General features: G+C 48.0%; 1 long non-coding RNA gene across 2 annotated transcripts in view; it reads left to right on the plus strand.

Annotated features, from left to right (window-relative positions):
• LOC112546377 (uncharacterized) overlaps positions 1-23,723 on the plus strand; it is a 304,651-nt gene that overhangs the window by 81,140 nt on the left and 199,788 nt on the right. The gene's annotated exons all lie outside the window — the stretch shown is intronic.

A 23,723-nucleotide genomic window follows, 5' to 3' on the forward strand; every position in this document is an offset into this window, starting at 1 on the left:
CGATCCTAAAATACCTTCTTCATCTTTCATCCTGTTGTGAAATCCCCGAGACATTTAGTCAGGGAGAGTCTGGCCCCAAAGCATTCCCGTTCCCAGGTTCTGCAGTACCTGCCGCTGTCCCAGGAATGCAGTCCGGACTTTCGCATTCCAAACGACTGCCCAGGCAGTGGTGAGCCCAACCGGAAATGGACATTTTTCCACTCTTCAACCAAAATCTGAGCAGAGCGCTCAAGATACACAGAAGTGTGAGTCATCTTGTTATCCTCTGCTTCTAGTGCCGGGGTGGGCAATCATTTTTCACAGGGAGCCTCTCCAATTTGCTGAGTGGTCGAGGGCCGCACTTTTCCATTGTATTAATGGCAGGGGTGGCAGATTTGTATAATTTCCCCCCACCCCACCTTCTTCCTTCCAGTTTGCAGCGCTGGAGTCTGTGATCGGGCTCCAGACCACTTGCCGGCCCTAGAGCTGGGTTGTGCGGTTTTAAAGTCCCGGGCCATGAAGTCACGCCACACCCGGGCGTCTCCCCTCTCAGCTGTTCCGCGGCATTTCAGCATGCCGCACATGCAATCTGGGGCCAGGGGAGACACTCTCGGGTCAGGGGGGAGGATGTGTGTGTGTGTGTGGGGGGGGGAGTGGGGACCGCTCCAGGAAGGGCCGGGGGAGAGACCCAGCTTCAAATATTGGTGGAGCAGGGCCCCCGGCTCAGAATATTCCTGGAGCATGGGAACCACGAGCCCATAGAACTCGCCACCAATGTTTAGTGGAGGGCAAGGCAAAGGAAGGGCTGACAAAGCCTAGGGGAGATGCTTGGGCAACTGACAGGGAGGCATGAGCAGCTCTCCCTCGCACTAGAACAGGTGTGGGCAGAATCCAGCCGGCGGCTGGATGCGCCCACCAACCTGCAGGATCCAGCCCGTGGGAGCCTCAGCCAGGCGCTCTGCCTGCGCACGTTGCTCAGAGCAGCTCTCTGAATGCTGCGAAGGTGGGGCCTTCCTGTACTGCCCCTGCCCATAGTATAATCTGCAGCTCCCATTGGCTGGTTTCTGGCCAATAGGAGCTTCCTGTTTGCAGGACAGGCAATGCACAAAGTACCCCTCCCTCTGGACTCGCAGTGTTCAGAGCCGCACTCGGCCAGAGCAGGGCATGGGAGGCAGGGAGCCTGGCTGAGGAACCTACTGGACTCCTGATCAGGAACGCCCCAAGTAAACCCCTCCCACCGAGAGCCTGATTCTGGCACCCCAGTCCCTCTGCCCCCTCATGCACTCCTACCCCCTCCCAGACCTTCACCCTGACCTAGGTCACAGCCCTTCCCAGACATTCCGCCCTCTCCTGTACCCCTCCAGGTCAGAATCATCTTCTGCACCCAAACCCTCTCCTGGACCCTGCATCCCTGTCCCAGAACGCAACCCCCTCCTTCACCCAAACACCTTCCCCTCTTGTACCCCAATCCCGTACCCCAAGCTCCCGTCTGCACCCAGTACCCCTCTATTAATATCAGGGAAGAGTGCAGCCCTTGGCCACTCACAAAATTCTTGGAGTGTCCCCCCCAGTCAAAAATTATTGCCCATCCCTGCTGTAAGGGGTTTCTGGGTCACAACCTCACCTGTGCCAACGGCTTGTTACCTTGCTGGTCTGAATGGATTATTTCCTAGTGTAGGCATGCCCTCCATTAGCTGGCAGCAAGATGGACCTGTCTGTGGAGGGGAATGAATACTCACTTCCAGTGTGTTACTGCCCTAATTTAAGCGGAAAGTCTGACTTGAAGGCCATGTCTAGACTACATCCCTTTTTCGGTAAAGGGATGTAAATTAGGCAGGTCGATATTGCAAATGAAGCCGGGATTTGAATTTCCCATGCTTCGTTTGCATAATGGCGGCCGCCACTTTTTTCCGAACCGGAGCTTTTTCGGAAAAGCAAAAAAAACAAAAAAACCCAGCAGTTTAGATGGGGCATTTTCGACAGAAACGATGAGTACAGGATCTTTCGAAATGGGGCATTTCTGTCAAAAATGCCCCATCTAAATGCCCCATTTCAAAAGATCCTGTACTCCTCATTTCTGTCGAAAATGCCCCGTCTAAATGCCCCATTTTGAAAGATCCTGTACTCATTTTTTGAGGATTTCTGTTGAAAATGCCCCATCTAAACTGCTGGTGTGGGTGGGTGGTGTGTTTGTTTGTTTGTTTGTTTGTTTTTGTCCCCCCCCGAAAAAGCCCGGGTTTGGAAAAAAAGTGGTGGCCACCATTATGCAAATGAAGCAGGGGAAATTCAAATCCCGACTTTATTTGCAATATCGACATGCCTAATTTACATCTCTTTACCGAAAAAGGGACGTAGTCTAGATGTAGCCAAAATGTCACAATTATTTCTGAATCTAATCCCCCTTGGCAAAAGTATAATTTCTTTGTCTATTTCTGTTAGCTTATAACTCAGGCAGAAGGACAGTGTGAACCAGACACTCTTCATTGCTGCATCTAGGTTTTAAATTCCAGAGGGCACGTACCCATTAGCAGACTGCAGTGCTCACTACTGTCTGAATATTTTGTAACTCACGGTGCAGGAAGTATTAGAGCTGAGTTTTTAGTTTCAAATGCTGCCCTTAACTCTGCTGGATCCATATTAAACAGTTTAATTTAATTTGACCCATTCAGTCCCCTTTATCTTTTGTGAGTTATTTATGTAAAACACCCTCCGTGTATTTGTATCACTATTGAATGTGGTACCAGCAGACTCCCTTCTCACAGGAGTTCTGGGTCACTGAACTACCTTTAACCCAAGACTTCCAGCGAACTTTTGAATTCTGCAAAGAATTAGCAAAATGGTCTTGAATAACAGACTAAAATGTCATTTCAGTTTCCCGGGTGCAGTAGGAACATTTTTTTCCTGTCATTTTCTTAATCCTTTTTAAGAGTGCAATAGTGCATTTACAAAGAACTCGGTCCTTCAGTAACTATTGTGCTTTTAAACGCCATTTCGTATGATAGAAATTCACTTTCCTGGCATCCTAAATGGTTGGGCATACTGTTCTATCAATGGTATCATTTCCAAAAGCAGATTTAACAAATAAATGTAGTGAACTTTTAAATATAAATCAAATCCATCCACAGAATTTTCTTTTAGCTCCACACCTTCAAAGAAATTATATTTTTATTCCCAGCAAATTACCTAGGAGAAAAAATGACAAGAGTAATCTATTTTTTTCACAGCTGGTCGGTTGGCCAGAGTTTCTCATCAAGGAGTACATGCTGTTTGCTCCCCAGATGGACAGCCTGGATGAGTAACAAATCCACAGAGCCTGGGACACAAGGTAGAAATTACACTGCCTGTGCTTTTAATCTTGCACAGCTCTGCACACTGGTAATTGCAAGTGGCCCATTTCCAAATGAGACTCCATTGGGATAGTGTCCTATATCTTGTCAGGAGCAGTCCCATTAAAGCCTCTGCTGGAATTGGACCAGAAACTTGTAATAATTATGGGAAACTTTATTTTTACAAGTTGATCCTATAGGGCTGTGGCAGTTGAACATGACAGCACCGTTACCTGTCACCGGAAACTTCAGCTTCTTCTTCCAATTGCCCTTGGAAGAGGAAACAAAAGGGGCCGAGTGAAAAGCAGCCGCTATTTCAAGTGTGACCATTTGCGCTTGCCGTGGTACCAACCTGTAGAGCAGCACTGAACAGCTCATTGGCGAGCTGAGCTGTGCTAGCAGCCCCACCTGGGCTTGCAGGCGAAAGGCAGGCTTTGCCTTGCCGATCCCCGTGGGGTCGCATCTCGCTGCTTGTGCTCGCCAGTTTTAAAGCATGCTTGCTGTTTGTCTGGGGAGGCTCTTCCGCTACCTGGTGAGGGACTTTGGGATTTAACACTCATAGAGAGATGTATTAGATTGGATTACTGAGTACTTCTTTATATTGGCATCAGCCCTTCAAATAATTTCCTTTAGGTGAGCAAGATGGATTTTTTCTGTCTCTTCCCTCCCCCCCTTTAAAAACTGCATATTCCCTGCTTTCAATGTTGCTTTGCTGCCGCATCAGAGCGGAAACCTCTCCATGGTGCACTAAAACGATAGTGGGCATATTTTAAAGTGATGTTTAATTTCTAAATAGAGCCGCTGGGCAAAATCCTTCTTTCAATTACACTGACGTAATCCTGCTGTCTCGTAAATCACTATACTTTTAAACTAAGCATGTAAACATTAGACTTCTAAATCATTAGCATAAGACTTTGAGGGCTGCTGTCTGGAATACCATGGTAACCTGGAGCACTCTGTCTCCCTCAGTAATTGTAATAGGAATTGGCATGCTGGAACAGAGCAGTGGCCCATTTGCTCCAGCAGGCTGACTTCTCAAGCGGTCAATACTGGCTGGTGTAAAACCTTTTAGAACGATGTGATGCCACTATTCCACAGGAAAAGCCTCTTTCCTTCATTTCCTCCCCCGCCCTCCAGTCAGCTGATTGCCATTATTTACTGAAGTGTGCCGGGGTGGACCAGGCCTGGAGGCTTCCTGTCAGAGGCTCTTTGATCCAGCAACACCCCACCCCAGAGAACCCATAAAGAAGTCCTCCAAGCAGGCTAGAGTGGCTACAGGAGGCATCGGCTAATCGGGGCCAACAAGGCCTATAAAAGGAGCTGCAGAACCAGACCTGCAGTCAGTGACTCTGGAGCCCTGAAGGTGTGCAGACCAGGGCTGGCTAGCTGAGAGAGCAGCATCCCCCCAGGCAGCTCTGTGTGGGGAGCTATTTAAGACTGATTTTGATGGGACCTGCTAGACGTGTAAAGCCCTGAGGGAAGGGTGAGGACACCATCTCCAGGAGGGGAAGTACTGGGGGCACCAGTCTTTCTCAGAGCAGAGAAGCAGACTAAGATGGATGCAGGCAGAGGGCACTGAGATGGGCCCGTTAGATGCGTACCCTGGAAAAGGCTCAACTCACCAGGCTGTGATTCGGCCAGAGGGCTGAGTTACTGGAGAGGCTTTCGGCTGTTGAACGGAGAGAATGAAGGCACCCACACTCATCCAGAAGGGGGCGCTCGCGAGAGGTGAGTGCCGCTCTGCTAAATGACATTTATAGCTCACTAGTACTACACAAATAAAAAATACAAAACAGATTGGTGAGACATTAGATTTCTCTGTGCATTAGCCACGTTGACACCTCCCCCCCAAATTGTATTAATCCGTGTGGCTGCCAGTTCTCTTCTTTGCTATACTTTCAACCAACTTGCCTAATACTGGAGTTAGGCTGCCTGTCCTATAATTGCCAGATTGCCTCTGGAACCTATTTTAAAAATAAATGTTACATTAGCTGTTGTCCAGTCATCTGGTGCAGAGTCTGACCTAAATGAATGGTTACGCTATCGCGGTTAGTCGTTGTGAAATTTCATATGTGAATTAAATCAGAACTCTTGGGTGGTGCAGACGGTCCTTTTGTCTTATCATTGTTTAATTTATCTCCGAGCCTACTCTACTGATATCTCAATCTAGGACAGGTCTTCAAATTTGTCACCTAAAAAGAATGGTTCAGGTGTGGGACTCTCCTTCACATCCTTTGCAGTGAAGTTTGATCCCGAGAATTCCTTTAGCTTCTCTGCAATGGCTCCCCTTGCTACCTGCTGTAGTTGGGAGCTGTAGACTGCCCCTGCCATGGTGGAGCCTGGGAGTGGGGGGCTGGGGAGGAAGGCTAGAAGCTCCACAAAATGGGACAGAAAATGTCACTGAGATCTCTGGAAATCACAGATTCTGTGACCTCTGTAACATAATTGTAGCCTTGTTAATGGTGCCTAGAAATGTTATCTGTGTCCTGTTCGGAGGTGACACGTACCCTGTCAAGGTGGAGATAGTTGAAATCCCCTATTTTTATTGAGCTATCTATTTTTGTAGCCTCTCTAATCGCGTTCCACAATCGCTGTCATCGTCCTGGTCATGTGGTCAGTAGTATTTCCTACCCTGGTAGTCTTACTATTCGAGCCTGGAATTTCTATCCAGAGAGATTCTGAGACACCGTTCAATTCATTTAAGAGCTTTACTATATTTGATTCTGCTTTCTTTCATACATAGTGCCACTCTTCCACCAGTGCATCTTACTCTGACATTACTGCTGTATGTTTTATACCCTGGTATTACCACTCCCATTGATTATCATCATTCCACAAGTATCTGTGATGTCTATTATATTAGTATGTAATTTAATACCAGGACCTCAAGTTCACCCATCTGTATATATACACTTGTAGCGTTTGTTTGCAAGCACTTCTGAAGGCAGACAACTAAATATTGATGAATGTTATGTGACGCAAGTTACTGGGATTTTTCATTTCTCTTCAGCGCCTTCCTGTGCTTTATCAACTTCTGTCCTCTCCTGTTTGCGAGGATATCGAAACTGCCTGCTAATCGAGCTTCTCCTCTCTGTGCAGACCGTGTGCTCTGCCCTGCCTTTCAAAACCCAACCCCTCACTGGGATCTTAACTTCATTCTTTTGGCGCTCCCTGAACCATGGCTCGCCTCTCCATGAATTTGCCTTCCTCAACGCCATTACCTTGGCCAAATAGGCATGGGGCCTGTCATACCCAATATCCCATACAGACAAAGTCTCGCTACAATTATACTTGAAATTCGCAACAAAGATCGGTTTGGAATTTTACGTAAACCAGTCGTTCCCGTTGCTATAGTTTTCTGAAACCTCACGCCAGTTCTCTGAGCCCTGGCAATTTACCTGCGCAGAAGGAAACCGATCCAAGGTCATCTGGACTGGTCATTGCCGTAGCACAGCAAGGATGAGGACAAGCTCCATCTTTTCAGAGTGGCTCTCTGGCTGCATCCTACTTGTCTATCCATTGGCACGGCTTCCTCGCCACACAGGGAGAGGACTCACTCTGTGAGGGTGCAGGCAACCTCAGGAGAGGTGCTCCTACCTGATATTTGCACAGCAGTAACCTGGTGCTCTGGCCACACATTCATGAGATAATTCACCTTGGTTCAAAACATCTCCGCTAACACACCCTTTACGATAGAGGTTCTGCAACACCTGTGCCACTGCATCATTGCACCCCTGAGCTATTTAATGTAAGAATGGAGTCAAATAAGTCTCACGTGCTTGTCAGTTGCTCACAGTGAAATATACCAAGGGACTAGGAAGTTACTTATTTGATGTCTACATGTGTTGCCCTGTCCATCTCCTTGTGTTTTGGATCATGACAAGATTTGCAGCCTCCAGAGAAAGCACTGGAGAGTCGGTCAGTCTACCCCAACCCTGGTGCCCTCAAAGCATGAGGAGAGCAGGGGCAAGTGCATGGATCCTGCTTGCAAGAATTCTCCAGCCTGACGCACCTGAAGTGCTCGTCCATCTCCCCTCTCCCCACCCCTCCTGTGGGATGCAGCTATGGCCACACATCTCAAAGGGCTCCACGTATAATAAGGTCAGTAGCTTCCCTTGCATGGGAAGAAGACCAGAATAAGTTTTCACTTTCATGCTGTCAATACATGATTTTTAGCTAATTAAGAGATAACAGTAATGGGATTGAACCTGGGGGCGGTATAATGAGTTCCTACCGAAATACAAACAGTGAGAGACTGTTAACCATGGGCAACATACAACTCCATTAACACTAATGCTATTAGAGCAAACCATTTGAGTTGTAAATCTAAATAAGATGCAGCAGACGGTGGTGACGAGCCATCCCTGCCTTTGCAGAGAGCCCTAACGTGGCCATTTGTGGGGAGACGGGAGCGTGAGAAGACAACGGCTTCTGAGGCTTTTCAGTCTTCCGGATGTTTCAGAGGGGCAAAGGATGCTGCAGGGGAGTACTTGTCCCTGTTAGTTACGGTGTTTGGGAACCTCCTGGTTCAGAAACCCATCTGGACTCTGAACTTCCCTTGGGGCGTGTGACAGGTTTCGTCCGGGTGCAAGCCCGGGGCCTCGTCAGCGAGCAGGACCCCGGACCAGCGAGCCCCCTTTCTCGGCTGTACGGACCCTAAGATTGGGCGCGAGCAACTGTCCAGACCTGACCGTAGGGCGGAAGGTGCTCAGCAAGCCCCCCAACTCCCGGCTGCTAGTCCCGGGAGCCTCAGTTTACCTTCGCTGACTCTGTCGGCTTGTTGTTCGTGTCTCCTTTACTTCTCCTTCACTTCACCTTTACTTCTCCTGCCTGGCTTGCCCGAGGCCTTTGCAGGGCGGCCTGGGGGCTAGGGGGACCCGGGCCCGCCCTCTCCGCCAGGTCCCAGCCCGGGGCCCTAAGGGTTAGGGCGAACACCCTCACCGGGCTGATGGGGTCCCACCCCGTAACGCGTCAGCCCATGGCCTCCAAAATGACCTTGTCCTGGGCTGCTTCCTAGCCACCTTCCCATTTGCTGCCTCCTCCTCCGGTGCACTGTCCCTTACCTCCTCCTGGGTGTTCCACTGGCATTCTCCTGGGCTCTCCCCTGGTGAAGGGGTCGGCTGTTGCCACCGTGGAGGGAGGAACCGCCTCGACCACTTCCCCCTCCTCTGGCTCCCTTGGAGGCTGCTTTTGAGCCTCCCGCCGGAGGCTGCATCCTCGGGCCTTCCCCCTCGCCTGGCGTCCTGCCGGCAGGATGTCCGGGTGGAGGCCCCGCCCCTGCGGCTCAGGCCGGTGGCGCATTCGCCCGGCTCCCCCTGCGTCAGCCCCTGCCGCCCAGTCCCCATGCCCCGGGGACTCGCAGGGCTGCCCTTCCGGGCTGGCTGGCCTGTCGGCGCGAGTGCGGGCCACTGCCGGCCCGTCACAGGGCATAATTGGGACTCACCGGAACCCGCTTCTCCCTCCATTCTCTTTCTCTGTAGTGGGCATGATACTTCTGGTTAGCCAGTGAATCTGAAAGCTACATCCATGTCATAACTCCGAGCCAAGATTCTATGCCCAGTCCTGCCTAGACTCAGACAAGTATTGTCAGTGAAGCCAATGGGACTGCTCGGGTGAGTAAAACGTGGACCAGACAGCCTTCCTTTCTGTGACAATCCCATCCTGTCTGCAGCTTGTCACAGCAATCCAGCTCAAGGTGCTTCTGAACAGGCCCCTCGCTTGTGACAGAAGTTCATTGCTGGTCAGAGTGTGATTGTTGGTGGGGGAAGGGGGGGTTGCTGATCACACTTAGACAGACTTGTTTGTGTGTGTGTGTGTGTGTGTGTGTGTGGATGTGCGTGCGCGCTGAATTCTCGTGAACTCTGCAAACCACTTTATCTTCAGCAGCCTCCTCGAATCAGCTGATCAGAGGTAATTTAGATAAAGCATCTGCTTCTTTGTTCCCATCCATAGTCAATATTTGGCTGTTTAGCTATAATAAGGAGACCTTGCTAACCAGCACACACTATGCACAGGTTCCCTCGTTTGCTTGAGTGTAAATTTGATGCGATATTCCAAGGGTACATTTTCTCTGCCATAAGTCGGTAAGCTATTTAATGTAAGTCTGGAGACAAATAAGTCTCGAGTGCCTTAAAGGATATTATTTTGCAAAGTCCTTTGACTTTACATACTGCAGTCATGAGGTACCTTTGCAATGACATTCACAGGGCGGCGAGGCTCAAATACGCCTAAATTATTGATCTTGATATGAAAAATATTGCATTATGCTTTTACAACTGAAAACACGTTGAAGCATGCATATGCCCTTCGTCCAGAAAGCCGCAGCTCAGACATTTTGTAGATTTCAAGGCCAGGCGGGACCATTCTGATCATCTCTTGCACAACCCAGGCAGGCCAGAGAGCATCCCCAAGTGATTTTCGAAGCAAAGAATAGTCCAAGCTTTATTCGGGATATTTTGCCTTCCTATGTGTATCTGGACTGTGAGCGTTAGAGGGAGTGAAAAATGGATAGGTCAATGAGACTGCCAACCCGCCTATAAGAAATGAATGTGGCTGATCACGAAAGTACAAGTACAGCCTTAGCTAATGGTGTTGATGTCTTTCAATTAGCCACACTAGATGCAGTTACATTGTGTGCCTCTGGGTTCCTGGGGGAAGCAGCGTTCTTCCCGCTTTGGAGGAAGTGATGAATAGCTTTGAGAAGGAGGAAGAGAAGCCTCCCAACAAATTACACAGCCCAGGACAACAACATTTTCACAAGACTGAAATGAAACGATAGAATTAACCAACCATCTACTTGAAGTTCTATTCTGGAAAATGTCTAGATATACAAATGAAACCTCCTTATGCAGCAGCTCTGCTCCTCTGGGGTATTTTGGGGCCAGTCTGCTCGCTCTGCTGCCAGTTGTAAGTGGTTTTGCCAGCTCTGCAGAGCCTAGTGGGGAAAGAGAACAAATCCTGATCTTTATTGTGCATCCGCTACAGAGCTGTTAGCACAGGTGTAACCGACTGGAACTCAGTAATCTCACTGAACACCCTGGGACTGCACAAAGATGACTGAGGGCAGGGCTTGGGATCTTTATCACTGCTGAGAATGATGCATGAGAGAGGGAGAATCCATTGCCTTTCAGGGTCCAGCCTGAGGTTGCTGGGTTGGCGGCTATTGAAAATGGGCCAGATCCTCAGCTGAGATCAGCTGTCATCATAACTCTGTTTAAGTTAGCGAAGCGGCACCGTTTGGCCCCATGTCAGGACTAGAGCCAATAACTTTCTTCTCTTCTTAAACTGAGCATGGCTGATCTCCCGTCACTGGGGGCCAGGTTCCCCATGTTGACCCATAGTGCTGAGCCCTTGGGAGATTTGTCTCTGAAATGCATGGAGCGCCTCAAAGCCTCTTTACTCACGCTTCAGAGGAGAGATGCCTTTTGAATGAAACATACAGGAGCACTGATTCTGGTAAACGTTGCAGACGATAAAGGCACCTTGGGCCAAGGATTTAGGCACTTATAGATGGATTTAGGAGCTTGATTTTTAGGGCCCAATTTAAAAAATCGTGGCCTGGTGGAATGTGGGAAACGTTTCCCTTTGTCCAAATGAACAGAATCTCGGAAAAATCTCAGATCTTGTAATTAAAGAAAGCCAGTCAACATCTCACCCATGGGCCGCAGGATTTATTGAGAGTCTTTGCCTCCTGTTGTAATGGGTTTGGATCAGGCTGTTTGGGAAAGCTTTCTGGGTGAGACTTTCTCGGGAACATTTCTTTTCTCCGTTAACAGAGGGATAATCGCAAGGCAACTCATAGCCATGACTCGAAAGACGCATGCGTTAGGCCTGTTTTCTGCACTTTGCAAGGCAAACAGCAGCTAAGGTACCATGTCTACATTGTCAATGAGACTGAGTCAACGTTTTGTCTAACACCTCAAATACCAGCCACACTCCTTACCTTCCTTGAGATCAAATAGGTGCTAGACCAGCGAATCCACTAATCCCCTCAAAGCCCCTTCAGTAGCACAGCATAGTCCATGCTTGTTGCAGGATTAACCTTTCCATGTACTGCCTACGAGTCAGTCCAATGTGTTGCTGCTACGTTTTCAAACGGCTTTGGCGCATCTCCTGTTGCTTAACATTAAGTGGTGTTAAGTTTGTTTGTGGATTCAGTTCCGCAGAGATGCCTGTCTCTTCAGAGGCAAAATGCAGGACTATGTAGCACTTTAAAGACTATCAAGATGGTTTATTAGATGATGAGCTTTCATGGGCCAGACCCACTTCCTCAGATCAAATAGTGGAAGAAAATAGTCACAACCATATATACCAAAGGATACAATTAAAACAAATGAACACACATGAAAAGGACAAACCAAATTTCAGAACAGAAGGTGGATGCAGGGGGGTTGGGGGGAAGGAAGGTAAGTGTTTGTGAGTTAATTATATTAGAGGTGGGGAAAGGTAGATGTCTGTGAGCTAATGGTATTAGAGGTGATAATTGGGGAAGCTATCTTTGTAATGGGTAAGGTAGTTGGGGTCTTTGTTCAGTCCCCCCCGGAGAGTGTCGAATTTTAGCATGAATGACAGTTCAGAGGATTCCCTTTCAAGTGCAGATGTAAAAGGTCTTTGTAGCAGAATGCAGGTAGATAAGTCGTTGAGACAGTGTCCTTTCTGGTTGAAATGGCAAGAAATTGTTTTTTCTTTGTGATCCTGTCTGATATCTGTTTTGTGGGCATTAATCCTTTGGCGAAGTATCTTAGACGTTTGTCCAATGTACATAGCAGACGACCACTTTTGGCAGAGCACATCAAATAGCACATGACAAGGCAGGCTGACGAGAACTCAGTGCACCCCACCCTGAATGTCTGTTGTCGTCCATTGTCCCCTTCCCATTGATGGGCAAGTAGGGTGTGTGAGGTGATGTGAAGGCAAAGAAACTCTGGCTGGGGTGGGGAATGAGTGATTGGAGGAGGAGCAGAGGGGTGATCATTCGGACTGACGTTTCCTCGACCTCGTCTTGGAACAGGTGTGTGACGACATGTCGGGGTTCCCCTGACGCTGCACTCCCGTTTATTGCTTCTCCAGGATACAGCACAGCATAGACGTGATGTGTCTACAGGAGTCTGGGCCAGGATGCCTCGGACCCGTTGAGATGGGGTCCCTGGGCCTCTAGACTCCAGCCCCTCCTTAGTTTGTCCCCTTCATGGTTCCAGCCCCAGACAGCCTCTTTCCCCAGCACTCACTTCTTTTGTTCTATCCCTTCCCTTAACTGGTAGGACCGGTTTGGTAACTGTCATGGGGGCCCGCAAGACGCCCCCTGCTGGACCTGGCTTACAGACAGAGGCCAGTAGGGGTCACCCACGGCCCAACTCAGCGACCAGCAAGGTGCTGACATTACATGACAAGGTGTTACTAAGAGTTCAAACCTTGTGAAGAGGAGAGCTCCAGAGCCCTGCCTGGCTAGGAAAGTGTGGATCTGCTTTTGCTCCACATCCACTGGAAACAACGTGCATCCGATCCGCGATCCACTCCCCGCCTTTTGTGTGGGCCCGCAGTCATGCCTCAGCAGCAGCCAGCTTTCTCCAATGTCCAATTCTTGTGCCCCGGGTGAAATCCTGGCTTCACTTACATTTATGGCAAAATGAGGCCCAGATCTCACCCCAGTATTTAATTAAGAGGACACTGACGAAGCACTGGCTTGCACCTCTCCTGTTACAAAACACCAGGAGGCAAACGGGCAGGTTGAGGAGAAGAAGCGGGAATGTTTCTGTCTGATCATGGCCCCAGGGACAAAGGAGCCTTTAAGGAAATGCCCTCAGCCTATGGGGTTCCTGGGGGGGGGGGGTCAAGCTGCTGTAGTATAGCCTCCATCACCCTGCTCAGCCCCTGCCATTGGCGCTACTGACAGTGTCCAGGGGACATGGCTGGGCAGGAAAGGCCTTGTGCAAGGATGCTCTGATTTAGCCCAAAAACTCATGCCATGGCCAGGCCACAGCCAGGGCCGGACCGAGCCATTCCGGCACTCCGGGCAGACAGTTTAATTGTGCCCCAGATTGGGGGAGGGTGCATGTGTGGCCCCGCCCCAGTGCCTGGGGGAGGGCGCATGTGCGGCCCCACCCCTGCCCAGCGCATGGGGCAGTGCACACGGAGCGGTCGGTGTCAGGACACACGTGCCCCGTCCAGCCCAGCCCAGCCCAGCTACCACCACTGGTGGGCAGCCCGGGGCAGGCTGAGTCTGGCCATGCAGGCCCCTGTGGCCGCGGGGGGAAGGGCGCTGTTGGCCGGCGCTGCGGGGGTTAACGCGGCCCCCACCGCGGGCGGCTGCTGCAGGGTGTCCGCTGGGAGCTGCTGCAGCCCAGGAGCCGGGCGCGCAGCACCTGATGGCAGCTGTAAGGGGCACTATGCGCCCCTTACAGCTGCCATCAGGTGCCCCCGCATAGGTGGGCACCCCGGGCAGCTGCGCAGCTAGCTCATGCCTTAATCCGGCCCTGGCCACATCTCAGGGGACTCTTCAGAGCCAGCCACCTTGGCCATGTGCTTTGGTTTAGTGCATAGATTCATTCCGTTTTTTTAAAATGTCCTCATTAGGGCAGTGTGGTGAAATACTTTGTAATAAATCTCAAAGGCAGCAGGACAGTGGCTAATTACAGCTTACTCAGGACAACTTCTGAGATGCTTTTGCATTTAAAAAAGAAGCAGGTATCCTGTATGCTTCCTGAAAAGTGTGTTAGCAAGGGGGAAGGAGGGGCTGTTGACACATCTGTCACGGAGTGATATGAGCCATTTAAGGGTCTGTTGAGATTCCTGCCAAAAATTTCAAACCTCTCCTTTGTGGCTCAACAACTTTTACCCTTGTGTTCCTATTTTTAAGTGCCTTGGCTTCCTTGAAGTCTTGTTCCACTCGAGGAGAGATGTGCCTGCCTTACTTGTGTCAGATTTGATTCCGAGAGCAATATTGTACAGGTCTGGAGAGCTGTGGTCTTCCCACCAGTTTGCCATCGATCATTTCATTACAGCAAGGTTACCAAATTGACATGTCTTGGCTAATTCTCATAATGCCGTTATAGAAAGGTCTAGTGTTTCGTACATGCCACCAAATGTCTGAAAAGGACCTTTCTGAGAAACCTGACCCTGTCATAGCATGAGGCACGTCTCAAGGTAACGATGTCCCCAGGGAAAGTGTGAAAAAGTCCTTTTATCCTCAGAGCTGTCATTGCAACTGTGCTTTTTGGGTTTTGGTTTTCAACATCAGATGCATATAAAGAAAGACACTTCTGTATTGAACCACCGATATTTCACATTGTAGGCTACTAATGATTACCTAAGAAGTCAAGAGAAGAGTCTCTGTTTATATTATTCCGTACATTATAGCCCTTTCCAAATAAACTGTAATGTTACACTTTTTCAAATTGTATCACAGAAGTGGCTTTAATAATAATTATAAAAATCTAATCACTCAAAAAGAAGAGATCATGCGGCTGCTAACCTTGATCATGGTTAATTCATAGAATAGGGTTACAACAGACTGTAAGATCATATCATTTAACTAATTAGATACTATTCCTCACCAAGGATATTTGAATGGGTTGGAATGATCCTAAGGCCAATTAATTCAGCATTTGCTGTTGCTAAAAAGCAAACCAACTAGAAACTAAGGATGTTAGCAAATGGTCAAGTACAAGATTTTTCCATGAGTTTCTCTAAGGAAACATTTTGGGTAATAATTCCCGTGCACAAATGAGCTTCAGAGAAAAGGATACAGAGCCATGTTTTCAAAATCTGTAGGTACACCATTCTATCCATTCTTTAATTGTGGCACCCAATTTAAATTGACAGGTGCTCTGAACATGTGTGCAAATCAGGAAACTGCATACAAAAGCCAATGAGATAATTGTATCTAATATTTGAAAATCTGAAGTAATGCAAATATTCAGGGAAGCTTTATATGTACAGCAAACAGAGCCACCAAACTTCAAGTCATAGGATTAGAAAATGGGCCAAGATTATGACAGCTAGGAGGCATATGTTGGGTTCTAAGATGCAGATTTAAGAGCCTAAATAAGAGATCTGATTTCCAAAAATGCTGAGGACTGTGTAGCTGTATTTGACCTCAGAGGGGACTGTTGGGTTTTTAGCACTTTTGAAAATCAGCCCATTTGTTCAGGCTGATCCTAGGCCAATTGTAATCAATGGGAAGAGGTGATTGCCTTCAGTGGATGTTGTTCAGTCCTTTAACCTCTTTTTTTTTTTTTTTTTTTTTTTTTTTTAAATCTTGGCCATCGCCTATTGCATACTCCCTAGTTGCAAGACGGTGACCCCAGATGCCATGTGGCATAAGGATTTTACCTTGGGTATGTGCCTCTAGTAATTAAGAACATAAGAATGATGCTACTGAGTCAGACCAATGGTCCATCTAACCCAATATTCTGTCTTCTGATAGTGGCCAATGCCAAGTGTCCCAGAAGGAATGAATGGAACAGGGAATCATCAAGTGATCCTTCCCCTGTCGCCCTGCATCTGACAAACAGAGGCCAGGGACACCATTCGTGTCCATCCTGGCTAATAGCCATTGATGGACCCAACCTCCATGGAATTATCTAATTCTTCTTTTAATCCTTCACAAGGCATCTTGGCCTTCACAAATTCTTCTGGCAAAGAGTTCCACAGGTTGTGTATTGTGTGAAAAAAATACTTCCTATTGTTTGTTTTAAATCTGCTGCCTATTATTTTCATTTGGTGATGCTAGCAGAATCATAGAGTTGGAAGAGACCTCAGGAGATCATAAACTCCAACCCCCTGTGAAAAGCAGGACCAGTCGTGGCACTTTGCTTCCCGCTGGCTGGGAGGGAGCAGCCGGCCGCCAGATTGCTCCACTTTCGGCCACTGCGGTGAGGAGGGGTGGCCAAGCCCTGGTGTGGCCCCCTGTCAGGCCTCTAGGTAAGCCTGTGGGACAATTGAGGCTGCCACCGCAAGGCCCCCCCAAAGTGCGAGGCGGGGGGCAGCTGTGCCCTGAAACATCCTATGGAGAGGCCAGCTCTGGCTGTGCTCATTGCAGAGTTAATTTTTTGCTTTCAAATTCTCCCTGTAAACTGAGCCTACACGTTACCAAGTCCTGTATTTCAGCAATTCCCCTTGTCTGAGTAGCCACAGTGCTTCAGACACCCCTCCTCCTGAGGTAGAGTCCAACTGTGGACAGGTACCGGACGAAACGAAGGATTTGTCTACACTTAGAAATGTAAAACGTGGCCACGGCAGGAGCGCTGGGAGAGAGCTCTCCCAACACTCTCTGTAAACCACCTCCACGAGGGGAGCAGCTAACAGCGCTGCCTTGTTTGCGCTGCCACTTTCCAGCGCTGTGACTTGCTGCGCTCAGGCGAGGGGGTGTTTTTTCACATCCCTGAGCCAGAAAGTTACAGTGCGGGAAAATGCCAGTGTAGATTTAGCCTAAGTAGCTGAAAAGCCCTTGTTAAAATATAGTTAAATATTAACTCCGCTGTGCAGCATTCCCTGGTGCCTGCCAAGAACTACACCTGCAGAAGAATGTGCGGCGTATGTCCATAAAACCCACCCCAGGCCTGTCACAGCATGCAGGCTGCATGCCCTCCGGCGGGTCTTCTTGAGTGAGATTCAGAACCCCAGAGGAGTCAGCTGAACAGATGCCGAGAGCTTTTGATTGAAAGTGGTTCCTCCAGGGACAGCTGTGAGCTTGGGCTGCGTTGCTTGTCTTATTCTCATCTCCTTGATCTCATCTGCAAGAACAGCTGGAGAAGAAAAAGGGGAGGTGGCGTTGCTAGAGGCCTGGAGGTGCAAGACAGCTGTGGAGACAAGCAGTAATGAGAATAAAAACCTAATCTAATTAGATATTAAGTTAACAGCTATTGTTGATTCTTTTTCTTGGCAGAAGAGTTCGCAGAGTCTAGAGTTCGTGTTCATTTCCTGAATGAGAGTCTGTTTGCTCTAATCGACTTTAATTTGTTGTATCTAATCAATCCTGCTACATATAGAAATGACCTATTTTCTAGTAGATCATTCATTGTTTTGACTGTATATACGTAGGCTGACTGTACTGAACAGGACAATTGAAACCGATAACACGCTAATTGTTTTTAGTCTGTAATAATTCATGAGAATTGCCTGCAAAACAAGCTGATGGTCTTCAGGGGTAAACACATTTAAAACAGGCTCTTCCAAGCTCTTTTATAATCTATTAACATAATAACATCCCATAAAACAAGCGTTTTCATGATTCAAAGACATCATGATGTTGAACCATTAAGTACCTTTTATCTTCTGCTCAGATGCCAGTGGCTCCATTTTGGGCAGCATCTAGTGATTGTTCCTGTACCACATGGCACAGTAGCTGAGCCATTTCCTGCAGTTCTGTAAAAGTGACCCAGCATTGAGATTACACTAGGACTCAGCTTCTCCTGCATCAAAAACGTTTTAAGCCCTGTGGGAATGTGAAAATCACAATACATTTTGCAGCGTGCAAAGCTATATGCCAATATGCACATAGTTTAATCAAATTAGATCTTGAAACCTTTAATTCCATCATTAGGAATTATTATTTCCTCTTCAAACCATATAATTAAATATCACATGAGGAATATATAATTTTTCCTTCACTTATTTAGTAAAGTATCAAGGGTTACATTTGACAATGGTATTATGATACACATCTGTTTGTATTTAAATTAGAATGGTTTTAATGATGCCTCTAGAATTACAAAAGCAATTGGTTAACTAAACTAAGGGAATTCACTGCAAATGAGATCATTATGTTTACATAAGATCTATTTAATCCAAGAATTGTTGTATAATTAGTGACATTATGCAGAGGCAAATTAGATACGCTTACATGATTTACTCTTCTTTGGCATATCGTGAAATTACAAAGAACACTGATTAATCAGTCTTCATTGAACATCCCATTTATTCTTTTGTAGCTAATGTCCACTGGCAATAACGTACAGTTATTGGATTTTGAGAGATCCGAGCAAATTTAAAAGGAAACTCTATTAAATAGAGACTTAAATTATAGTATTTTGTTTGAAATTCACAAAAAGTATCAAGAACTAATGCACTCTCTCTAAATGAGAGGTAATCTACAATAGATTTGAGAGCATTTGTCCATCTGTCTGTTTGTTCAAGAACTTCTCCTAAATGATAAGAGCTACGACAACCAAATTCAGCCTACAGCTTCCTCTTCTCATAACTGAAAAGCACGGTACAGGACTGGTTACCTGGGGAGGGGCCTGGAATGGGATTGCTGCTTATAAAACCATACAGAAAAGAGGCGCAATCACCAGGCAAGTGAAAGGGGCTGGTTGGGGGAAGGGGGCGTCTGGGACTGCCCCAGCCCCCTGAGCCTCTCACCTCCAGGTGCCCTTTATGGAGGACCGGGGAGCTGAAGCCCACTATTATTACAGGAACATCTCTGGCTGTTCCCCTCCATGTGGGAGCGAGGGGGAAGTGCAGTTTGCTGCATTTCTCACTCTGGCTGGGGAGTGCAGGAGGCAGACGAACCGGGATGGGAGGGGCCTGAATTCCCCCTCCCCCCCCCAATTAATACAGGAACATTGATGGTTCTCCCTTTGCCTGGCATGTGTTGGCTTTTCAGCGACCCCTGCCCCCATATTGTAAAGGGATAGAATCATAGAAACCCAGGGCCGGCAGGGACCTCAGGAATCATCCAGTCCAGCCCCCTGCCCAAGGCAGGACCAACCCAACTCAATCAGCCCAGCCAGGGCTTTGTCAAGCCTGGACAACACCTCTAGGGATGGAGATTCCACCCCCCCCCCCCTCCGGAACCCATCCCAGTGCTTCCCCGCCTGCCTAGGGGAATAGTTTTCCCTAATATCCTACCTAAGTCTCCCCCACTGTAACTAGGGTTACCAGGCAGCTGCAGAAAAAATACCGGACACACTTGATGGGGTGGGAGCGGAAGGGACCAGCTGGGAGAGGAACAGGGCTGGCCGGGACGAGGGGGGGAATGGGACCGGAAGCAGGGCTGGGGCAGTGGGGCGGGGTGATGGCTGGCGGGAAGCAGGGTTGGTTGGGGGGGTCGGGGGCAGCGGGGCTGGCTGGGGGAGATCGGGGGTGGGGGGCAGTGGGAAGCAGGGCTGGTCGGGGGCAGCAGGACTGGCCTGGGAAGATCATGGGGGCATTGTCGGGGGAAGCGGGGCTGGCCAGGGGAGATCGGGAGGAGAACTGGCCGGCAGGAAGCAGGGCTGGCTGGGAGGGGGTTGGGGGGAGCGAGGCTGGTTAGGAGGGGTCGGAGGGAGCGGAGTTGGCCGGGGGAGGAGAGTGGTGGGGGGAGAGAATTGGCCAGCGGGGAGCGGGACTGACCAAGGCACATGCAGATCCCAGGGAGCTGCCTGTCCCACGCGCAGTCCCGGCGAAGCACGACCGTGTCCGGCTATGGCTCCACAACGCGCCTGAACAGCGCTCAGGAGCACGGCCAGAGCTTCTCCTCCCCAAGGCGTCACTCCCACGTCAGATGCAACCAGAGGCTCCCAGCGCCGATCACACCCCGCCTCCCAGCCACTCCTCCTGCCCCCACCTTTCCCAGGCTTCCTTCGGGCGCCCAGCCAGAAAGTCAGAAAATATCAGACATTGCACATGTCTGGTATTTTCTGAATTTTTTTACCAGACAGAGGGCCAAAAAACCAGACTGTCTGGTTGAATACTGGACACCTGGCAACCCTAACTGTAACTTGAGACCATTGCTCCATCTGTCACTACTGAGAACAGCCTCTCTCCATCCTCTTTGGAACCTCCCTTCAGGAAGTTGAAGGCTGCTCTCAAATCCCCCCTCACTCTTCTCTTCTGCAGACTAAACAAACCCAAGTCCCTCAGCCTCTCCTCATCGGTCATGTGCTCCAGCCCCCTAATCATTTTGGTTGCCTTTGCTGGACCCTCTCCAATGCATCCACATCCTTTTTATATTGGGGGCCCAGAACTGGATGTAATGCTCCAGTTGTGGCTTCCCCAGAGCCGAATAAAGGGGATTAATAACTTCTCTATATCTGCTGGAAATGCAGCCCAATATGCCATTCACCTTTTTGGCTACAAGGGCGCACTGTTGACTCATATCCAGATTCTCATCCATTGTAATCCCCAGGTCCTTTTCTGACAAACTACTACTTAGCCAATCGGTCCCCAGCCTGTACCAATGCTTAGGATTCTTCTGTCCCAAGTGCAGGATTTTGCACTTGTCCTTGTTGAACCTCATCAGATTTCTTTTGGCCCAGTACTCCAATTTGTCTAGGTTACTCTGGACCATATCCCTGCCCACCAACATATCTATCTGTTCGGGTCATTAATAAAGATGTTGAATATACCCAGCCTTAGAACCGACCTTTGGGGCACTACACTTTAAACCAAGAATTCTGCTGTGTAGACGTACCCGAAGGTGCCACAGAATTACTTGTTATTTTTAATGTTACAGACTAACACTGCTACCCCTCTGATATGCCTGAAGTTGGGCAAACCAGCCACCAACACATACACAATAGGAACCATTACAAAAAATCAGCATTTCCTAACTGTTCCCATGCAGCTATTACAGGCATTGCTTCTTCTATGGCCTTTAATTGAGTTCATTGACGTCAATAGGAAACTTTCCATTTGCTTCAGTGCATCCTAAGCCTAGTTGTGTTCCAATCCACCATTCGGGCTCAGCCTGGTATAAAGACAGGATCTGCTGGCAAATTTTAGACCAGATTCACATGTGGGTTTTGAACCTCCCTACATTTCAAAGGTGTATGTGCAGAATGGTGAACGAAAGCTGTTGATGCAGCTAAAGCCTTAGCAGTGACCGGAGAATCCAGGACACCAGAGAGGACAATATTGGTGCTTTCTGTTCTGAGCAATGGCCCGGTGGAGACAGCTGCATGCAGCCGTCCGGTGCCTTTAAAATGGCACAAATGAGTGCCTCCCATCACCAAAAATCCGGGCCCTTGCCTGTGCTGGCCCCTTGCCTTCAGGGAAACAGGTTTGCAAATGGATTAGTTTGCAAGCCTTTGAATTGATGTAATGTGTGTTTACTGCTCAGATATGCACTGGGGCTGTTTACCGCTACAAGATAAATATTAAAATTGCATTTGAACCTCATATTAACATTTATATTCTTGTCACTACAGTTTCTTTTTCTGACTAAGATTCACCTAACAGTCTTTAGGCAATAATAAGAATGGGTCTATTTTGGTAACTTTTCAGCTTCCCATTATAACCTGTCATAGGGAGGAATTAATTTTGTGGCATTTTTACTATTCTCTTTTATCATTTCAGTCACAGGAATGGAACATCCATCAGGGTTAGAGGGAGAAATGGTAGTTGTGAGCTGCGCTCGAGTGACAGGTCTGGCAACAGACATCCGTCTGGAGCACTTTGCAGCCACGGCAGCACTAGCGTTAGGTTTGTAAGTCTGGTCGTGGCATTGATTAAGGGCCAGCCAAGAATGCAGAGTAGACGATGCCTTGAAGAGCTGTAGCCTGATTTAAGGATGGTAAGATCAAGCTGCACAGAATATACCAAGGACCTTCGTGGGTACGACAGGATGGTCACACTGAGACAAAAACAAGTTTAAAACTTTATGAAAATATATATGGAATAGAAATCAAAGAGCAGTTTGAGTAATGGAATCAATCACTTGCCAATACAGTATTCTTGTCTGATCCAGATGGCTTTAGTTTTAGGAGTGGTGGTTAATATACTCACACCTCTTCTTGAGAACCCGGTGACAAGAGACCAAGGACGAGCCTTGCCTCTGGTATGCCACAACAGTTCAGGGCCAAGCATCTCGGGTCTCAAGTGGGAGGTGCAGAGGCTAATGCTGCGAGCTTATTGAAGCTAAATTAGTTTACCAACTGACTGATCTAAATCCAGATTAAACTAAGAGACTGTGAGAAAGATGAAGTTTAAAGACAAACTTAAAAAACAAAAACTGGTCTGGTAGCACTTTATAGACTAACAAAACATGTCGATAGTATCCCACGGAAGCTCATGGTACCATTTACATGTTTTGTTAGTGTATAAAGTGCTACCAGACCAGTTTTTGTTTCTTAAGTTTATCCTGTACAGACTAACTCGGCTACCCCTTTATCTTAATATACAGGATATGGCTTGTGGTTCTCTTTCATTACAGCCAAATTACTTTAATATACACCTATAAACCTACTTATAATAAAACAAGTAATTAAACCCTAGGACAATATATATCTATATCTATAGGCATGCATGCAGGTTAGCCCATAGACTGTAGATCTTACAAACTGACTAGACAAGACAGACTGATGTGGAGGGAAGGTGGAACACGACCTGAGTGAGCCATGTGATGGCCGCAATTGGCATGCGTGTTCCCCTGCTTTTGGCAGGGAGTGGCTGTAGGAGATTAGCTAATTGGGAACGGAAGCTAGGAAAGGAGGATTGGGAGGGGAGAGGGACAGGTGATTGTGTCAAGGTGAAGGGCCTGGATGAGAGGAGATGCAGGAGGTTTCGAGCAAACAGCCACAGGCTCCTTTGGCTGCTTCTGCCCCTGCTTGTTAGTCTGGCTGGCTGGTTGATCATCGCTGTAGATTGAATTTGGGATCTTCAGCACTAGAAGCGCCAGACCCTTAGAGCATCAGGAGTAGATGAACGAATGTGTGTGTCTTTGATTCATGAGCTATTCGATGGAACTGTCCCAGGCGTAAGGTGCCACATGACGGCAAACAAGGCTGCATGCCTGGCCATAGGAGGCGTTCTGCAAATGCCCACTCCAGAACATGTTGCACTACGTAGTTCTATTAGCTTTAGGTAGTTTGAAAATATGGTGCACTTAGTGCCAACTCTAACCAAGCTAGAAGTGTTACACCAGGGTATAATACCTATTCCTCATATATTGGGTCAAATCCATTGCATAGCCTGGTTCTAGGTGAAAGACTTGACTAAAAGGGCTAGATGAGAAATTTTTGACAGCAACTAAAATTTCTGTCTTTCTGTCTTCCAGCTACCAATGTAAAACTTGATAGTAACTTCAGATACAGGCTTTGCAAGAACTAATGGCTATAATTATATATCTCAGCAAAAGCTTGGCAAAAAGGTCAGAGCGAATTACAAAGAAGTGACTAGAATTCAAATGTCACTGGATAGTAATTTGGTCATTTTTGAGGGTGTGGGAAAAAGCTATCTGTGGAGTAAGAGTCTGGCTATTTTCTTCACATATCACTTAATTTTGGTGGTAGCGGGGGAGGGGAGGTTATCTCTAAAAGAGTAAAAATGCATTGGAAGAAGAGCATCTGAGCAACGAAGACAATATTACACAGATTGCAAAGATGAGTAGGAATTGAAATCTCCGCTTGCCAAGAGCTGTGAAGTGCAGGAATTCCCTTCGACAGAGGCATTGTGGGAGGCCAGCCTTCTAGCGGTCCTGCTCAGAAATGAGCACAATTA

Source organism: Pelodiscus sinensis, chromosome 11 (genome assembly GCF_049634645.1).
Source record: "Pelodiscus sinensis isolate JC-2024 chromosome 11, ASM4963464v1, whole genome shotgun sequence".
NCBI lineage: Eukaryota > Metazoa > Chordata > Testudines > Trionychidae > Pelodiscus > Pelodiscus sinensis.